The sequence below is a fragment of the Vigna unguiculata genome, chromosome 6 (genome assembly GCF_004118075.2).
Source record: "Vigna unguiculata cultivar IT97K-499-35 chromosome 6, ASM411807v1, whole genome shotgun sequence".
NCBI classification, from domain to species: domain Eukaryota; kingdom Viridiplantae; phylum Streptophyta; class Magnoliopsida; order Fabales; family Fabaceae; genus Vigna; species Vigna unguiculata.
This window is the reverse complement of record NC_040284.1, coordinates 10,308,114-10,329,019: the sequence shown is the minus strand read 5'-3', so window position 1 is coordinate 10,329,019 and position 20,906 is coordinate 10,308,114. Positions and strand designations below refer to the sequence as shown.

At 32.6% G+C, this 20,906-nt stretch overlaps 1 pseudogene; it reads right to left on the bottom strand.

The window, feature by feature from the left end:
* Positions 1–3,243: 3,243 nt before the first annotated feature.
* LOC114188389 lies at positions 3,244–20,477 on the bottom strand (annotated as a pseudogene).
* Between the last annotated feature and the right edge of the window lie 429 nt (positions 20,478–20,906).

The window sequence follows — 20,906 nt, the reverse complement described above, 5'->3', positions numbered from 1 at the left end:
CAAAATGGAATTTGTGTGAATTTTAGTGTATGATAATTTTCTATTAAAAACCTAAAATATGATGGTTGTTATAAATGAATATAAAAATAATTATGAGTGGTTTTGTTTTATTATTGGGTCCATTTTGTTTGCTATTATTCCAACAAACTATAATGGCAAATGAAACGTACACTAAATATATGAGAAAATATGTAGTAATTTGCATTAAGGATGTTCCACTAAATTTACCCTTTCATCCCTGTTTAAATTTTTGACATGTGTTCAATTGTTTGATTTTTCGGTAAAATCACTATTTTTTTGACCTTTTCTCTCTTTTTCACGTTTCACGTGTAAATTTCCCCCTTCCTTTCAGATCTCTCTTTCTTCCAACCATCTGTTCTTTTATCCTCTTCTCACTTTCACGTTCCATTTTCCCGCTTCCTTCTAGATCTCTCTTTCTTCCAATCTTTCAAATCTATATGCCAAAATATATGAAAAATGTTCTATTTTTATTTTTTTCCAACCTTTCTCTCCATCTTTTGATGTTCTTCTGCTAGGTTTTCAGGAATAATTCTTATTTTTTTGTTTTTTGCATATTAAGTATTAAGTGTGGAGATGTTTATAGGTTGTGTATTGTTTTCATGATTTTGTCATGATGGCTGATGAGGTTTTTTGTGTATTTCTGTTGTTTTGTTTCTTTGTTAATTAAGTATGGATACTTAACGCTGTTTTCTTTCTTCCTGTTATTTTCCCTTTGCTATAATGAAGTTTGAATCTTTTTATTTTTTGGATTGTCTTAGTTTATTTTGTAACCTGTGGTGTTATTTTTCACTTCTTATCTTCATTATAACAATTTTTTGTTATTTTTCTATAACGAAGGTCGAATCTTTTTATTTTTTGGGTTCTCTTCTTCGTTTGATTTATAAACCGTTGTGTTTTTTTTTTCTTCTTATCTTCACTCTAACAATTTTCTTTCATTCCTATTCTAATATATTTTTTTGTTTCCTATTATGATTTTTTTTTCTGGTGTACCGAAGGTTAAATCTTTCTATTGTTTTGAAGGAAAATTTGTTATCTTTTTGTTTTCTATGGAAGAATGTTTTATGAGATTAGGCGATTTTCGATGTTTGGACATGGTTAACTGCACGCTTAGAAATATACATGAGAAGACTTCATTTTTCTTTTATTTTTTAACCATCACATACTACCATTGTTGTGATTGTTTTTATTCTCTCTTTTTCTTCTATAATTCAGTGACAACTCTCTTTTTTCTGTCTCATGGTTATGAATGTCCATTTATTTATTATGTAGGTTGAAAAACCAGAGAAGAAAAGCTAGTTTTTTTGTTTTCAAATCGCACGAATAAGTGTTTCCTTATTACTATTATTTGATTTTTATTTTCTTTCATGTTTGTTTTGTTTTTTTGGTTTTCTTGCTCCCTTTATTTTCATGGTTATGTTGTTTTCATATAAGAGGAACATGTTTGTGTGTGCAAAACTCATGGACAATTCTTCTTTTTCCAGAACTCTAAACCAAGTATACATCTAAGAACATTTTTTTTCTTTAAGTTGCAAAAGGATATAGCTCAATACTCTTTTCTCTACTTAAGACTTATATCAAAGTCGAACACATTAGTTAGCATTAAATGATCTTTTGCCTTCTATGTTGATGTTTGGATTTTATCATTCAATTATTTGCAGGTGTTCATTTTCTTCCTTGCTTTGTTGCCTATTATGAGTTGCTCTGATCATAGACATAAATCAACTTGTGGTGGTATCTTTAGAAATTCAGAAGCTGAAATTATGAGCTAATTTTTTAGTACCTTTGTAATCAGTTTGGTGGTTTCAAACTCTTAATTATTTTGCAATCAAAGATTCTGTTGTAACTGATTTTTAGATAAACTTATATTTAAGATAAGGAATATATCGGAAAAAATAGAATGATCTTTAAGGTTCCTTTCGTAAAAGAGAAAATGAAAAGAAAAAGGGTTATTTTTTTTCTTTTTTGGTAATGTAGAAAGTGAAAAGAGAAGAAATACATGAATCAGAATTGACAGACAATTTTAAATTGAGGATTGAGTTGTAACTAATTTTTGGGTAAAATTATATTTAAGATTATAGTTATGTTTAAGATTATCGTTATGCAAAAGGATTCGTGTATCTTGTTTTCATGCAATATAAATAATATAATGACAGAAAAAGTGAACTTTTATTGATCATTTCTATCATTGCTTTCATTTTTTATAAGATTCAGTAATCTAGTTTTTCAAAACCAAGGAGATTAATTTTATTATTAGAAACAAATCTGCCTTAATTTCATATTTCTTTTCTAAAACTGTTTTTGTTATATAGAAGCATATTAGATAAATAAAATAAAAATAATATGACAACATTATTTTATTTTAAGAGTCGTGCATTCACACCTCAGTTTAATATAATATATAATTTAAAACTATAATTATAATATATTATATTATTATGTATTACTGATCAATTATTATATTAATTTTATAATTTAACACAAATTTATATTTAAATATTATTAATATATTTAAATTATTATAAAGTTTAATTTCTTGTTATAAAAAAGTAGACTAAGATATAAAATTTATAATTTTATATTTATTCTTTAAAAATAAAAATAGAATAAGTGCATTGGAATTATAAACTAACACTACAAAAATAATTGTTTTAGCGGGGTTATATTTGGCGTTTCTAGGGGTTTTAACCCCACTAATGATTTTACCAGGAGTTTGAAATTTCCCTAGAAGAGCAAGTGTGGTTAACGGATTACCTGGGGCTTTAAACAATCCCGGAAGTAGTGCAACTTACCAGGGGTTTCACAAACCCCCGTTAATACCCGGGGTTTCAAAAACCCCCGTTAATACCTGGGGTTTCGAAAACCCCCATTAATGCCTGGAGTTTTGAAAACCCCAATAATGCATGGGGTTCCAAAAACTCCTGGTAATGCCTTATTGATAATTAAGTTGTACTTTCTTGATATTGTTATAATACTAAAGTTGTACTTTCTTGATAATTGATTTGTATAGTTAATTATTTAAGTACAAAAAGTACCTTATTCTATAGAATTTCCTATTTATTGCTTAACATTTTGGTACCAATCAATACAAATAAGCAAAAACTTCAAGGCCACTTCAAAATAAATAATTAATACAAATATTAATTCAAATGGTAGCAAGTCTAATAAGAATTAAATCATAAAAAAATATTTTATGATTCACTGAAGCATTTTACATTTTATGATTCAAAGAATCTTGAAATCAACATAGTATAGTCCAAACCGTAAAGTGTATCCCATGTTCCACTCCCATTGTCAAGCAATGACCATATAAAGTAACCTCGAATATTGCAATCATCTTCCTTATATTGAATTCATATTATGTCAGAATTAAGATGGCTAACAAAGTAGTGTTATAAACCCATAAGCACGAACTCAAAAACTTCCAATAATGTACCTTATAACAGCAGACAAATTTGAAAGATTGTCTCTGTGGTATCTTATCCTTTTGTCATCTTTTAAGGCCTTCTGTAAGGTCATAAAGGGTTTGCTTGGGTCATCCATTCCTGCCATCACAAACTAATAGGTATTAAAAATTTCATGATTATTGATAATTAAGATTAGATTAGTTAGATTTCATGAATATCTTATTGTTCTCTAAGATTATTTTTTTGTGAGATCACTTACCTAATTTCTTCTTCTCTTATCATAAGGTTAGTACTATAGGTTTCATGAATATTCAAAGATACCAATATATTATCAATTCAGTGATAAATTTTGTTTTATCCTTTCTTCTCCATCTGTCTAACTAAGTAATTTCGATAGTTTACCAACCATAAAACTACTAAGTACTGACCATTCTCTATTATAATTACTGGTGTGTCCCCATATTTGTCTTTCACATGTTTCACCAACTTTCTAATGCCCCATGGGACAATGTGCAACCAACTTGAAGCTGCCTGAAAAAATGGGGTCATGATCAACATTAATAGCTTACCGGTTGTAATGACTGTAGCATCAGAAATAGCATCTTCCATAACCAGTTTATGAATCCTAGTCCTACCGTTACGAGTATATACTTAGGTGTAGTGGTTTATGCCAATACAATCCAAAGATTAGGAATTTTGAGGTTGCAGAAGAAATCTCTGTTAATCTCTCACCTACAAGTTTCTTCATCCAAAGAGGGTATTTTCCAAAAAAAAAATGGATCAAGGAACCTGATTAACATTGGTGTTTGTGGAAGATGAGTTCTTAGTTGTTTTCACTAAGCTATAAATTTTTCTGAGAATCATTATACCACACGAAAGATTACCATCCAAGTGAGAAATCCATAGCTCTTGATGCTGCATCTTTTTCTTCATCAAGTTCTGTTATTGGTTTATACCATATAACATCCAGTGTTATTCCTATTTGACCTCCTTATTCTTCCTGAATGCTTCATCCAAATAAAAGAGAAAATTATTATTGATACTTTTAGCTTTTCTGTAGTAAACTTTTTAATGATAGTTTGATCAAGTAAACCTGCACCCTGATATGTAAATCTTAAGAAGACTAAACATGTTTAGAAAGGATTGACCCCAACCAAGGATGGAGGCACATGCTTAAGAAGACTAAACATGTTTAGAAAGGAAGTTCACTAATCCTTCATCCCTTTCATTTGTATTTGTTATTTTTGATTCCCAAAGTTGACTTAGTTGAATCAACTTTAGTTGACTTGTTGACCTTTGACTAGGTTTGACTTGTTGACTATAGTTGACTTGACTTAAGCCAACATGCTAATCTATATTTATTTGCTTTGTAGGTTAATTAGGAGTAAGAAAGCAATGCTAGGTGATGTATGGTGATTGGGGAGCATAAATGATGTGGAGGAGAGAGTAAAGCAAAGGCATAAAGCATAAAGTAAAAGGCATGAAGCAAGTGTACCTATGTACCTTTGGTCTCCTTTGTTTTTAGCACACTTTGGCCACTTTTTGGAGACATATGAGACACATTCTTTGTCTCCTTTTGTGCTAGAACGAAATTATCCTTGCACACACCATAGTTAGGTCTTTTGTCTCATTTTTGTAACCTTATCTGACCTAGTTTCTAGAAGCTAGGGTTAGGTTTTTGTAGAGACATCCTTAGGTATCCTTTATTTGCTTAGAGGCCCCTAAACTCTTCTATATAAGGGGTGCTCCTAGACATGTAAAAGGGTTGAACATTTTGAAGTAAAAACACTCTTTTGTCTCAACCATTTGTGAGAGTTTCCTCCCTTGGGAGTGAATACTTTTAAGCCTTATCTTGCATAGCAAGTGGCGGCACACATCCACTCATCTTCAAGGTTGTCATGGCTTCTAGCCTAGCCTTGTAGTGGCGTGCTTCTCACATTTTTACCATTTCTTTCCTTTCCATTTTGTGTTTTCTTCTTCCTTTAATTGTTCTTGGTTTTCTATGGTTTATGTACTTTCCATTTCCTTTTTGTTTTGAATCAATCCATCATCTTCTTCTCTTGAGCTTTGTGAAAGGAACTTTCACATCTAGATAGCTTGCTATCTTAATGTCCAGTGGGGATTTCACTTAGCTTTCTTAATCAACTCACACCATATTCAATAATCTTAAAAAGGAACAAGATAATCCTTCATCATTTGGTACCAATATCACCCAAAATCCAAGTATAAAATTTGGTAGCATAACACCTAGTAAAAATGGCCAAATGGATTCACCAAGCAACACATTAGCTCTCAGCCAAACTGTTTTTGGTCATCAAAATAATTTTTCTTTTCAAAACTAGGTACTTAAGATGATGAGAAGGATATTTTAGGATGTCTTGAACACTTAGTTCCTTTAAAATTAGGTCAAAATCAATTTCAAGGAGCATGCTACAACAAAAGGCATAGATCTCATGCTATAGCTCAAATACTTAGAAACAAGAATAAGAAAACTCAAAGAAGCATATGACATATGACTCAAGCAAAAGTTAGACACATTTAAAGACTCAACATGACATACACAAAGACACAAACATGTAGCTATCATGCATTTAAACTCACGGATTTGAGTCTCAAAGACTAAGCATCCAAAGACATGTTATCCAACCACATTTAGGAGTAAGAAGAGTAACAAAAATAGTAGCCAAAACTGCCCAACATAACCTGAAAAACGTTGATTCGCGGTGATCTCGGCAACTCTGACCTTTGCTCACTATTTCAATCATAACTCTCTCCACAAAACTTCAAATGCATTGGTTCTTTTTTTGTTAGAAACTAGACTAACAGAGCTTTCTTTTGACATCAAGAACGTAATTTTTGGATCACTGAGCAGGTGCAGTTTAATCTTTTAAAATCGTGAACAGTTTCTGCCAGCATTATTTCACTAAAAAAAATTGTTAATAAGTGGGAGTTATTTTATGGAGGTTATAAAAATCCTCCACAAATTAACATTATTTGAAATGATTATGATAAGTTGTTTAAAAGCTAATAATGGTAGAGGTTTTAATTCATTTTTAAGCGGTCTATCACTTCCGCTAATTATAATTCATATTTTATTCTCCCTTCATTTCTTTTTTCAGCCTTTCCCTCCAACACTTTACACTCACTTTCCCTTTTTCCTCCAAATTTGAAAACTTGAAGAAACCTCAGGCACATTTTCAATTTTGTTTTCGTTTTTATTTTGCTTAAGCACTCGATCATTCTCGTAATCAAAACTAGGTGTTCGATCGATGTCATCATTAAACGTAAACATTCTGGTTACTTCATCTTCGTCACCGTCCTCAAGGATCGATCGTTCTCGTCATCAAACCTAGGTGTTTTGGTTAGTTTTTCTTCTACTACTTGTTCGCCATTTCTTGTCTCCTACTGCTCGTAGTGCTTGAATTTTTCAATGTCTTCAAGGTAGGAAATGTTTGATTGCAGTTTGCATTTCATTTAGAATAATTTGTAGTTGAAACAACTTCAGGGCTTTGGGAGGAAAAAAGTGATTATTACTTGATGCAATTTATAAATGTCACAAGAGTTTGGGATGTATTTGTTTTTTAGAATTTTTTCTCATCCTGTGCTCTCTTTATGACATTATTCACACATTACAGGGGAAAACTACTTTATCAACATTTTGAGCTTCAGAATATTTTCCCCTTTCACAGCTTGTAAGTTCTCAACCTCAATTTTTTAATTAGGGTAATTTGTAATTTTTATCCATTTATTGAATTTCAGATTGGCTTGTCAAGACTCTACAAGCTTTAATGGGTTTTATCTTGATTGGAACTGTTTCTGCACTCCTCAATTTGTATTCATTAGATTGATGAATTTATTTGTACATGCAATTGCTTATGAAATTATTCGTTCATGCAATTGTCGGCAGTTGATGCGTGGGGAACTGTTGATGTATTACTGAATAATGCAAGTAACTTGGATAAATTATGCTGCCACTTATTTATTTACTTTAATTTCAGATTTATTATATAAAATATTATGGGTTCAGGAATTACACGAGATGATGTTGATAAGAATGAAGAAATCTCAGTGGCAGGATATTATTGTTCTGAATCTTACAGGTTTTTTTTTTAAGTTCTTGTAGTTAAATCAAGTATAGCTATTTATTTTTTACAGGTTTGGTTTTTTACAGGTAGCAGCAAAGATTATGGTGATGAAAAAGGAGAGCGCTACCATAATAGAACGCTTTCGCCATTTAGTTGACTTATTTTTTCTTGATTCATCGGTTTGTGTTTTATTATGTTTATATGCTATGCTAACAACATTGTCTATGTAAATACCAGATGTTGGAATATGATATTATAGTTTCCTGTTACTTTTGCAGGGAAGGATAGTGAACATTACATTTGTTATTGGTTAGGTTGGCAATGTTGGACAAGCCAACTACAGTGCTGTAAAGGCAGGGTAATTGACCTCATAAAAAACTGTTTTCAAGGAATATGCTAGCAGAAACATCACTGTAAAATCTTTGAGCCAATAGTCAAAAGGCAAGTTTATTATTGGTTGACAGGGTTACTTAAAATCAACATTTCGTTATAGGTTAATGCACTAGCCTCTGAATTTATTGCATCTGATATGATTGCCAATGCTATGACCATACATGGAGAAAAAAGATTAGATTTAATCCCCTTAGGTGAGTGACTGAAATACTTTTAACTCTGAAACACTTTAAATAAGTCTTTAAATAATTGAAGATGTGCATTTTACTATATAGTTATTGTTCTTTTACCCCGAATTCAGGAAGATTTGTAACCATAAGAAGTTGTTGAACGTGTGGAATTCTTGGCTCTTAATCCTTCTGCTAGCTACAACATTGGATTGGTCATTTATTAATTCCACTATTAGTATTGATGTTCTAAATATAGAACTAACTAATATTGAGTTCTATAATTAAACTAGCCATATCTTATTTGTAATTAAAGAAATTATTTTCATGTTGAAATGAAAATGGAAAGGGGTAGTCTGCGGAGGCCTCCTATTGGTCATCTAGATTTAAGGGAAAATATCTCTGTAAATCACACTTGAATGCTTCTATTCTCTCTAACCTTGATTTATTTTTTCTTTATCAAAAGGTTTATAAACAGGCTAAAAATGGTATGTCCTTCCTTTTCCAAAATCTACGTCCTCTGTGATTTTATTGTTAAAATACTAAAAAAATCATAAAATATTAAAAATCCTATACGTAAAGATGCATTATTTTTATTTTATCTTTTGAAGCACTTGAAGCCTTTTATAAAAGTCTCTCATACTTTCTTTTCTATAACTTTTTAATGGATATTCATCTATTTAATATGTATGCCCTGTCCTGAGAAACCATATTCCTTCTAATGGTTTTTCTGTCCTAATTTATAGTGAATTTATTGCTTATTGCAGTTAGAAAAATATGTAGGAGATTAGAAAATGTTAATTATATACTACTAGATTGTGGTCTCTTTTAGTTTATCTTAGGCGCAATCCCTTTTAGAACTACCTTAATGGCAATCTCAACGGCGATGATTTAGATTAAATAAAGGTTATAAAGCTTAAACGTTTCTCATTGGACAAGTTAGTTTGTACTGTTTATTTCTTGAATCTTGCTCTCTCAATAAATGAACTTGAATGAATTTTCAGGTGGAGGGGTCAACAGTTCTTGCAACCATAGAGTACTAGATCCATCTTCAAATACAATATGGTGTGATGCATTAATAGAGCGATGAGTTTATGCGGTTGTGACTCTAAGGCATGAACAAGGGGCAATGTAAATACCTTTTGGTAGCTACAAGAAAAGTGTGACTAGTAGTAATAGTTTGTTCATTATATAGGATTTATTATGTATCTTGTGTACAATTGCACTTTCTGATGTAATAAAAATGTGGATTAAGCGTCGTATTCTCTCACTCATTCTATATAAAGTGTGTTTGCATAAGATGATGAACGTTGGAATAACCTAATATAAAAATATAAAAATGAAAAATATCCATAGATGAAATAGATTCTTATCCTTAAACGAAAAATTATATTCATGTTGTAATATAATTTAATTTAATTTTAATATTATAAATTTCTAACAAATATTTATATAAAGCAAACTATTATTTTAATAAATAATAGAGATAAAGGTTTTAAATTCCTAAAATAAAATAGTTGTAAACAAAGGAGGTTTAAAACCTCCACAAAATAATAGTCATCAATATAAGAGGTTAAAACCCTCCACAAAAAAACTTCTACAATATAACTCGGATACCAGGGGTCACTCAAAACCTTCACAAATAGCTTGTGGCGACTTTAACCGTGGAGGTGTAGAAAACCTCCACAAAATGATTCGCAGAGGGTAAAAACCTCCGCAAATTGAAAAATAAACCTCCACAAAATAACTCTTTTTTTGTAGTGTTTTTGTGTGCAATGGAAGTGGATTTGAACCATACAAAGATAGCTACAACAAGAAAAGGTTAGGACATGAAAAACACCATATTCAAGATAACCTAGGCTCTAGATACCAAATGATGAAGAATTATCTTGTTCCTTTTTAAGATTATTGAATATGGTGTGAGTTGATTAAGAAAGCTAAGTGAAATCCCCACTGGACATTAAGATAGCAAGCTATCTAGATGTGAAGGTTCCTTTCACAAAGCTCAAGAGAAGAAGATGATGGATTGATTCAAAACAAAAAGGAAATGGAAAGCACATAAACCATAGAAAACCAAGAACAATTAAAGGAAGAAGAAAACATAAAATGGAAAGGAAAGAAATGGTAAAAATGTGAGAAGCACGCCACTACAAGGCTAGGCTAGAACCCATGACAACCTTGAAGATGAGTGGATGTGTGCCGCCACTTGCTATGCAAGATAAGGCTTAAAAGTATTCACTCCCAAGGGAGGAAACTCTCACAAATGGTTGAGACAAAAGAGTGTTTTTACTTCAAAATGTTTAACCTTTTTACATGTCTAGGAGCACCCCTTATATAGAAGAGTTTAGGGGCCTCTGATGAAGGATTATCTTGTTCCTTTTTAAGATTATTGAATATGGTGTGAGTTGATTAAGAAAGCTAAGTGAAAACCCCACTGGACATTAAGATAGCAAGCTATCTAGATGTGAAGGTTCCTTTCACAAAGCTCAAGAGAAGAAGATGATGGATTGATTCAAAACAAAAAAGAAATGGAAAGCACATAAATCATAGAAAACAAAGAACAATTAAAGGAAGAAGAAACCATAAAATGAAAAGGAAAGAAATGGTAAAAATGTGAGAAGCACGCCACTACAAGGCTAGGCTAGAAGCCATGACAACCTTGAAGATGAGTGGATGTGTGCCGCCACTTGCTATGCAAGATAAGGCTTAAAAGTATTCACTCCCTAGGGAGGAAACTCTCACAAATGGTTGAGACACAAGAGTGTTTTTACTTCAAAATGTTCAACCCTTTTACATGTCTAGGAGCACCCCTTATATAGAAGAGTTTAGGGGCCTCTAAGCAAATAAAAGATACCTAAGGATGTCTCTACAAAAACCTAACCCTAGCTTCTAGAAACTAGGTCAAATAAGGTTACAAAAATGAGAGACAAAAGAGCTAATTATGGTGTGTGCAAGGGTAATTTCGTTCTAGCACAAAAGGAGACAAAGAATGTGTCTCATATGTCTCCAAAAAGTGGTCAAAGTGTGCTAAAAACAAAGGAGACCAAAGGTACATAGGTACACTTGCTTCATGCCTTTTACTTTATGCTTTATGCCTTTGCTTTACTCTCTCTTTCACATCATTTATGCTCCCCAATCACCATGCGCCACCTAGCATTGCTTTCTTACTCCTAATTAACCTACAAAGCAAATAAACATAGATTAGCATGTTGGCTTAAGTCAAGTCAACTATAGTGAACAAGTCAAACCTAGTCAAAGGTCAACAAGTCAACTAAAGTTGATTCAACTAAGTCAACTTAGGGAATCAAAAATAACAAACACAAATGAAAGGGACGAAGGATTAGTGAACTTCCTTTTTAAACATGCTTAGTCTTCTTAAGCATGTGCCTTCATCCTTGGTTGGGGTCAATCCTTCATCATCCTCCCTTTCTTGGAGAGAATTTGACCACAAATTCTTTAAGCCTTTGTAGATGGAGCTTGACTTGATTTGGGGGAGGTTTTGCGCCTCCCTTTTATGAGCTCTTGTTCCATCTTTTCTAAGGGTACTACCCCTAGCTTTGGTTAGGCCATCCCTCTTTTCTAGACCACTCTTCTTCTCATGCTTGCGCTTTGGGTCTTCCTTTTGAGCCTTGCAAGAGAAGAAAGAATGGTGATGTCCATCTTGCTTTGAAAATATTTTTTTAGAGGCAAGTAACACTTTGGAGGTAACTTGCTCTTTTTCTTTTTCATCTTTTCTTTTATCTTTCACTTTATTTTGGTCCTCATTTGCTTGATTGGGTGAGAGAGGTAGAAGTGTGAACTTCTTGCCTTGGAAGGAGAAAGCATAGGTGTTAGCATGGCCATCATAAAAGACTTTTCTATCAAATTGCCATGGCCTACCTAACAAAATATGAGTTTCTTCCATAGGCACAACATCACATAACACCTCATCTTTAAAATTTCCAATTGAAAAGTTAATGAGGACTTGTTGAGTTACTTTAATGTCTTCTTTCTTAAGCCATGATAGCTTGTAGGGCTTGGTATGAGGGATAGTTTTCAAGCCAAGCTTGTCCACAACCTTTGTGCTAGCCACATTTACACAACTTCCATTATCTATAAGGAGGGGACATAGTTTGTCTTTGATATGACACCTTGAATGAAAAAGGTTTTGTCTTTGAGAAGGGTCAAGTTCCTTGGAAACTTGTCTTAGTTGGTGCCTTATCATTAACAATCCACCTTCAAGGGGTTTAATCCTTTCACTTGAAGAAGAAGTGTGGGAAGAAGTACTTTTGGGGGAAGGGGGAGAAGAATGTTCACTCTCTACTTCTTTTTTGAGGTTTAAGGCCATGGTTCTTTTGGTGGGACAATTTGAAGCTATGTGCCCATATCCCAAACACTTAAAACATTTTATAGAACTTGTCCTTGTACCTTGAGAAGAATTAGGAGTTTCATTAGAAGGCCTAGACGAATTAGTCCTAGGAGGTGGGTCTTTGGAACTCTTGAGTGGTGATTTATCATGTTTTCTTTCTTTATCTTTCCAAGTACTAGAATAGTAGTCATTGTATGAACCACTCCTCTTGGCCTCTTCTTTCTTTTGCAATTGAGTTTCAACTTTGATGGCCAAATGTAAAACTTTGTCAAGAGAGGAGTACTCATATAACTCTACTAAATCTTGTATGTCCCTCCTTAACCCACTCACAAATCTAGCTACCTTTTCCTCTTCACTTTCAAATTGGAGTCCTACTTTTAGAAGCATGGACTCCATTAACTTGTAATATTCATCCACACACATGGACCCTTGTTGAAGCCTTTGGAGCTTCAAAAGAGTCTCCCTCCTATAGTAGGAAGGAACAAATCTAGCGCGCATCAAATTTTTAATGTCCATCCAAGAAGCCGCGGGTGGCCCTTGGTCATAATTCTTACAAACTTTATGCCACCAAGTATTGGCGTACTCCAAAAATCCTAAAACTACTAGATCAACTTGTGTTTGATCCTTTACATGATTTTCAATGAAAATTTGATCAACTTTAGCTTCCCAATCAAGGAAGATTTTGGGATCACTTCCACCATAGAACTTAGGAATCTTTGGAGTTTGCTTCTCTTGTGATGGGTTGCGCCTAGAATGCCCTCTTTTCCTAGGCTCTCTTTCTTTTTCCCTAGCTTCAAGCCTTTGAATGTGCTCTTGGATTCTTATGTCACTTTGCTCCTTTTCTTTTCTCAATAGTTCAAAGGCCTCCTTCCTAGACAACTCCAAATCCCGAAGCAATCTCATCAATGTATTGTTTTTGTTTGATGTAGGTGCATTTGATGAACTTGCCATGATTCCTACAACAAAAACACTCAAATCCGAGACAAAATAAATGGATTAGAGGTTAGAAAACATGAAAACCGAGACCAAATCCAACCCAAAATGTAACCCAAGTGTTTAGATCACTCTCCCAAAGTAACAAGGCAAGGCTAGCACTCAAAATCCACCAAAGGAGTGAAGCAAACACTTTTAAAAACTTGTGCAAAACCTTTCAAATGCAATACAAGTGATTCGGCCACAACATCCCAAGAGTTTCAAGAAAAGAAAACTACTAAGACAAAACAAAGAACACCTAGTGACAAGTAAGAAAAACACAAAAACAAGAAAGTTTAACTTTTAAGGAAATTTTTTTTTAAAGACAAAACTTGAACAAGACTAAAGCAATGAAAAACACTTTTATAGACTCTATGGAAAGCATTTGAACAAGCCAAGATTATACCTCAAATTATGCATACACCAAGAAAGATCATAACCAAGTTAAAGCATGGAACTAATTTGCCAATATAACCCAAAATCCAAGTATAAAATTTGGTAGCATAACACCTAGTAAAAATGGCCAAATGGATTCACCAAGCAACACATTAGCTCTCTTCCAAACTGTTTTTGGTCATGAAAATAATTTTTCTTTTCAAAACTAGGTACTTAAGATGATGAGAAGGATATTTTAGGGTGTCTTGAACACTTAGTTCCTTAAAAATTAGGTCAAAATCAATTTCAAGGAGCATGCTACAACAAAAGGCATAGATCTCATGCAATAGCTCAAATACTTAGAAACAAGAATAAGAAAACTCAAAGAAGCATATGACATATGACTCAAGCAAAAGTTAGACACATTTAAAGACTCAACATGACATACACAAAGACACAAACATGTAGCTATCATGCATTTAAACTCATGGATTTGAGGCTCAAAGACTAAACATCCAAAGACATGTTATCCAACCACATTTAGGAGTAAGAAGAGTAACAAAAACAGTAGCCAAAACTGCCCAACATAACCTGAAAAACGTTGATTCGCGGTGATCTCGGCAGCTCTGACATTTGCTCACTATTTCAATCATAACTCTCTCCACAAAACTCCAAATGCATCGGTTCTTTTTTTGTTAGAAACTAGACTCACAGAGCCTTCTTTTGACATCAAGAACGTAATTTTTGGACCACTGAGCAGGTATAGTTTAATCTTTTAAAATCGTGAACAGTTTCTGCCAGCATTGTTTTTATGTGGACCATTCAAAGATAGCTACACAAGACAAGGTTAGAACATGAAAAACACCATATTCAAGATAACCTAGGCTCTAGATACCAAATGATGAAGGATTATCTTGTTTGTTTTTAAGATTATTGAATATGGTGTGAGTTGATTAAGAAAGCTAAGTGAAATCCCCACTGGACATTAAGATAGCAAGCTATCTAGATGTGAAGGTTCCTTTCACAAAGCTCAAGAGAAGAAGATGATGGATTGATTCAAAACAAAAAGGAAATGGAAAGCACATAAACCATAGAAAACCAAGAACAATTAAAGGAAGAAGAAAACATAAAATGAAAAGGAAAGGAATGGTAAAAATGTTAGAAACACGCCACTACAAGGCTAGGCTTCATGCCTTTTACTTTATGCTTTATGCCTTTGCTTTACTCTCTCTTCCACATCATTTATGCTCCTCAATCACCATGCGCCACCTAGCATTGCTTTCTTACTCCTAATTAACCTACAAAGCAAATAAACATAGATTAGCATGTTGGCTTAAGTCAAGTCAACTATAGTGAACAATTCAAACCTAGTCAAAGGTCAACAAGTCAACTAAAGTTGATTCAACTAAGTCAACTTAGGGAATCAAAAATAACAAACACAAATGAAAGGGATGAAGGATTAGTGAACTTCCTTTTTAAACATGCTTAGTCTTCTTAAGCATGTGCCTTCATCCTTGGTTGGGCTCAATCCTTCATCAGCCTCTAAGCAAATAAAAGATACCTAAGGATGTCTCTACAAAAACCTAACCCTAGCTTCTAGAAACTAGGTCAAATAAGGTTACAAAAATGAGAGACAAAAGACCTAACTATGGTGTGTGCAAGGATAATTTCGTTCTAGCACAAAAGGAGACAAAGAATGTGTCTCATATGTCTCCAAAAAGTGGCCAAAGTGTGCTAAAAACAAAGGAGACCAAAGGTACATAGGTACACTTGCTTCATGCCTTTTACTTTATGCTTTATGCCTTTGCTTTACTCTCTCCTCCACATCATTTATGCTCCCCAATCACCATACATCACCTAGCATTGCTTTCTTACTCCTAATTAACCTACAAAGCAAATAAACATAGATTAGCATGTTGGCTTAAGTCAAGTCAACTATAGTCAACAAGTCAAACCTAGTCAAAGGTCAACAAGTCAACTAAAGTTGATTCAACTAAGTCAACTTTGGGAATCAAAAATAACAAATACAAATGAAAGGGATGAAGGATTAGTGAACTTCCTTTCTAAACATGTTTAGTCTTCTTAAGCATGTGCCTCCATCCTTGGTTGGGGTCAATCCTTCATCAGTAGCTAGTAAAGATTGCACTTATATCTAATGATGATATATTGATGATATTTACATCCTTTAATTTTAAAATAAACATCTATTAATTATATTCTTAATGAAGTAATATTTACATTTTTCTAATTTTTAAATAAACGCTTATATCCTTGTGTTTTAATACAGGATATCCATTATTTTATTTAAAAACGTCATGTTAGCTAAAGCTTAAATGAAAAAGTATGAAAATTAAAAGCTAAAATATAAAAATAGAAAAAGTAAGTTCTTTTTATAGAAAATTCTTTTTTATGAAAAAAACAATTGAGTTGAATAGCCTTTATTTAAAACATGAAAAAAGTGAATGTCCATTAAAAAATGATAAGAAATGCAATTCTTCAAAAACATACATGAAACAAGCATCTAAAAGTTTCATTTATGATAACATCAAAAGAGATATATAGAATTTATCCCAAATCCTTAAAATTCAAAACTTTCCCTTTAATCTTTGATTTTTCCTCATGTTCCAAAATAAAATTTATTTGCATGGTTAGTATCACTTGAAAAAATGTGGTAAAGCTAGCTATTAAAGTGAAAGTTGTGTAAAATTAAGGACTAAAATGAACCTAACTATTACAATCTCAAGAATCTAAGAAGAGTTTTAGTTTATTTTTGTGTAAGAAGAGTGTGTTTGGAACCTTGAAATGTAGTTGGTAGGTTCTGTAGGCAGCAACATGAGATAAGAGAATGTTGTGAGCAACAATGTATGGCTCACTGGATGATTTTCCCTTCTTACATAGAAGATGACCCAACAGAGAACATCTTCCTGATGCTTGAATTCCTAAATCATAACCATGGAGTGCAAAGTTATGAGGCTCATTGAAGGTAATCTAGTGCTTAACTCTGTCTCCAGCTTCGAAGCATGTATATGCATAATGCTCAAAATCTTTTCTGCAAGTAAATACAAGTCAATATGAAATTCAATCACACATTTCAAAACATAAAAAACAACTACAGGTATCAATAAATTGTTCTTACATGATTTGTGTGCTTAACCATCCTTCATATTCATCTTCAAGCGTTAGTGGAAGATCCTAATGATATAATGTAACAAAAGGCTGAATTCCTGATTGAAAAAAGGAGCTAAAACTCAAATGCTATTTTCTTTTATATGTTTGAAGATCAAATGCCTAAATAAATTCCTCAGTAACCTTTTTCAAGCAAAGCATCAATGAGGCTCTTGTAATATTTTATTCCCTCTTTGTTTGGTTCTATCACAACCGAAATCGCGACGGGATGACGAACCAAAAAAAAAGAAATTTTGTAAAAATAGAGTTTGGAGTCGCCACCATAGTTATTATACGAAACTATGGAAAACCATAAAAAAGAGCAAGGTCTACGAAAACAGAGACTGGGGGTACGGGAGTTACTTACGCGTAGGGAAGGTGTTAGCACCCTACAACGCCCATCCTAAGATGGTACCTTTAATTAAAATACAAATTGATGTGGTCTCCTTTAAATACTTATTTAAAAAAAAAGAAATAAAATATAAATAAATAAAACGAAATAAAAAATAAAAAATTAATAAATTAATAAATGAACTAATAAATAAATAAATAAATAAATAAAGATGACAAAGAAAAACAAAGGAAACAAAAAAGATTTTTTTGTTTTTTGGGCCCGACAAGGATTACTCCTTGCTCCTACGTATCTCCATTCATAATGGAGAATCAGGGTCATGTAGTTCTTTATGAAAAGACTTTCTGAAAACAATTTGTTCGAAGATATTGATATCACTCTTTTTTAATATTTGAATATTTTGTATGTTTTAGTAATCTTATAGAAAAGCGAAGGTATTAAGTACTAAGTTGACGCGAGTGGTCACATGAGCACTTATACATTTTAAAAGTTAAAAGGGTATTTAAATTATTTGTTATTACTTCCTTTTAAAAAAAAAACTTTCGAAATAAGACATTGATACCCAATAAAATTTGACTATTTCATATCCACAATTTATGAAAACATTAGGAAAATAAATAAATAAAAGATTAGGAAATAACGTTTAGGATTAAACATATTATTTTAATATGAAAAATTTTTACAACCCTTAACATGAAAAAAAAATGGCACAACATATTCATACAATGTCAAAACATGATATCCCTCACTTATTCATGCAACAATGTTCACAACCCAAAGCAATCAACAAAACCTTAATTATAAAACTAATGAACCCCAATAATGTTTTTTTTTATAATCAACTAAAAGCATGACAATAATGTTTTTTTTTATATCAAAAGAAATACTGAAAACATGAAATTCAACCAAGATAAAAAACACATCACGAGAAATATTGCATGACACAATAAAAAATTAATTTTGCGAACCTGGACGGGAGATCAGACTTACAATAGTTGCGTTGGAACACTAAGAAGCACGTGGGGGTGGCGATTGATGGTGAGTGGGTTTTTGTATGTGTGAGGGTTAAAAGAGAATGTGTGCTTAGAGTGAGAGAGGGCTCTAGAAATTTTTGAGAGAGAAAATTCATTAATTCTTCTTTTTCTGATGGGTTTATATACACAACATTATAAATCTAATGTAATCTCGTAATAAAGGTCTGCTTTAAGTACAACGAGTTTTAAAAGGCAAGAACTAGTCTTAAAATTATTACAAAATGAGAATTAAATCATATAAAAAACAGAGCACAAAATCAAACGTGATAAGCAAAATTAATTTTAAATAGTAAAAGAGATATTGTTTTGAATTATATTACTACTTTTTCTATCTGAAAAAAAAAAGGTGTCATAAAATCAGAGCACAAAATCAAACGTGATCAGGACAGATTAATTATAGTTACAAAAAATATATTCTTGAGAAACATATTAATATTTTCCTCATCTGGAAAAGGAGGTGTCATAAAAACCAGAGCACAAAATCAGAGTAAATAATTCTAAATATTAGAACATATTCTATTTCTAATTATTAGACTAACTTCTTAATCTAGAGCAGAAACGACAAAGCATAGAGTGGGGGTGCGAAAATTAAATTTTGGGCTACCATTAGTTGCAAGAAAAACGGTGTGGGTGTATAGAGCATTTTGGGCTAAAATAGAAACAAAGCCTTAAAAGAAAATACATACAAGATTAAAACAAAGTTTTTTCCTTTTATTTATTTATTTATTTATTTATTATTATTTTTATCTTGTTATTATTATTATTTAGACAAAGCAAAAAACCAAAGAGAAAACTTATTTATTATTTTTTTTTATTTTTTTTATACCTTTTTGAAAAAAACAAATTATTATTATTTATTTAGCCGGACGAAATTGGGTGTTGACAACTATCCCTCTTTACTTAGATTTTGCTTGATAATTTGGAAATTTGACTTTTTCATATTATCGTAATAAAAGATAAGTAAAGATAAAAACACTAATTTCGATCCAAAAACATAAACTTTTCACCAAACTAACCTTTTGAGAAAGATTAGACCAATCTCGAGGAGAGGGTTTACATCTAAAGGATTCGGCGACCATTACCATGTAAAGGGCCCCGATCCCAAAAACATATACTTTTGGCAGAGCTGAATTCTTTTTAAGAACGGTCTAGACCAATCCCGAGGAGAGGATCTACATCCAAAGGATTCGGCGACCATTACCACGTAGAGGGCCCCGATCCCAAAAATGTATACTTTTTGCAAATATAATTTCTTTTTGAAAAGATTAGACCAATCCCGAGGAGAGGGTCTACATCCAAAGAAAAACCTGCATATTGATTTAAGCATAGACAAACACAACATGAATGCCTTTTGAAAAATACGTAAAGTGAGCCCCAACTGAAAACCTGCCCCTGTGGGCCCTTGTTTTCCTTTTCGAACTTTTCAAAATATGTTTTGATGATAAAAAAATGGTATGATGTGATGAGGGTGCATGAATGCATGGATGCACAAAACCCGTACTTTTCCTTCCTTTCCTCATTTTTTATATTTACATTGTATTTCTTTTGGCCACCACGACACCCTTTAGGAGCTAGTATGCATCTAGCGAATATACCCATGATATTTTCTTGATACAAATATACATTTTTACTATATTTTTAATTACCAGCTCAGTGTGACACTTTCAAAAATCTTGAAAACAATGTCGTTGACTGGCAATGGTAACTCCTCCCCATCCATCCTTAGTTGCATCCTCTATTATGGAATCATCATGCATAAAATTTTTTTAACCGCATCAGAGTTGACTGGCAATGGTAACTCCTCCCCATCCATCCTTATGAGAATTAGTGCCCCACCAGAGAATGCTTTCTTCACCACATACAAGCCTTCAAAATTTGGAGTCCATTTGCCTCTATGGTCCCTTTTGTATAGGTAAGATTTTTTTCAAAACCAGATCGCCTTCCTGGAACTCTCTGGGATGCATCTTTTTGCCAAACGTTTTTTCATTCTTCTTTGGTATAATTGTCTGTGACACACCGTAGTTAACCTTTTTTCCACAATGAGGTTAAGTTGGTCAAGTCTAGCTTGAACCCATTCTGCTTCTTCTAATTGGGTTTCCATTAATACTCGCAAGGATGAGATTTCCACCTCAAAGAGGAGTACTGCTTGCTTCCATTCCATATACTAGAGAGAAAGGTGTTGCCCCAGTTGAAGTATGTATTGACGTATAATATCCATGCAAAGCAAAAGGAAGCATTTCATGCCAATCCTTATACATGACCAACATCTTTTATATAATCTTCTTTATATTTTTATTAGCAGCCTCAATTGCCCCATTCATCTTTAGATAGTAATGAGAAGGTTCTCAGTCATCCTCATTATCATCTTCCATATTATCAACAGAGTGCTCAAAATTAGGAATATCAACATTAATATTTTTAAAACATTCATCATCATATTTGCATCATTTAAGTTTATAAAACGAATAAATAAAACAAAAACGATCAAAAACAAATTATAAATGTTTTGTATTGTCACACTAAGCATAAAAAAAAGTAAGTCATCTCGTAAAGTCCCTCCAGGTAAAGCAAAAGGATAAACTAAAAGAAA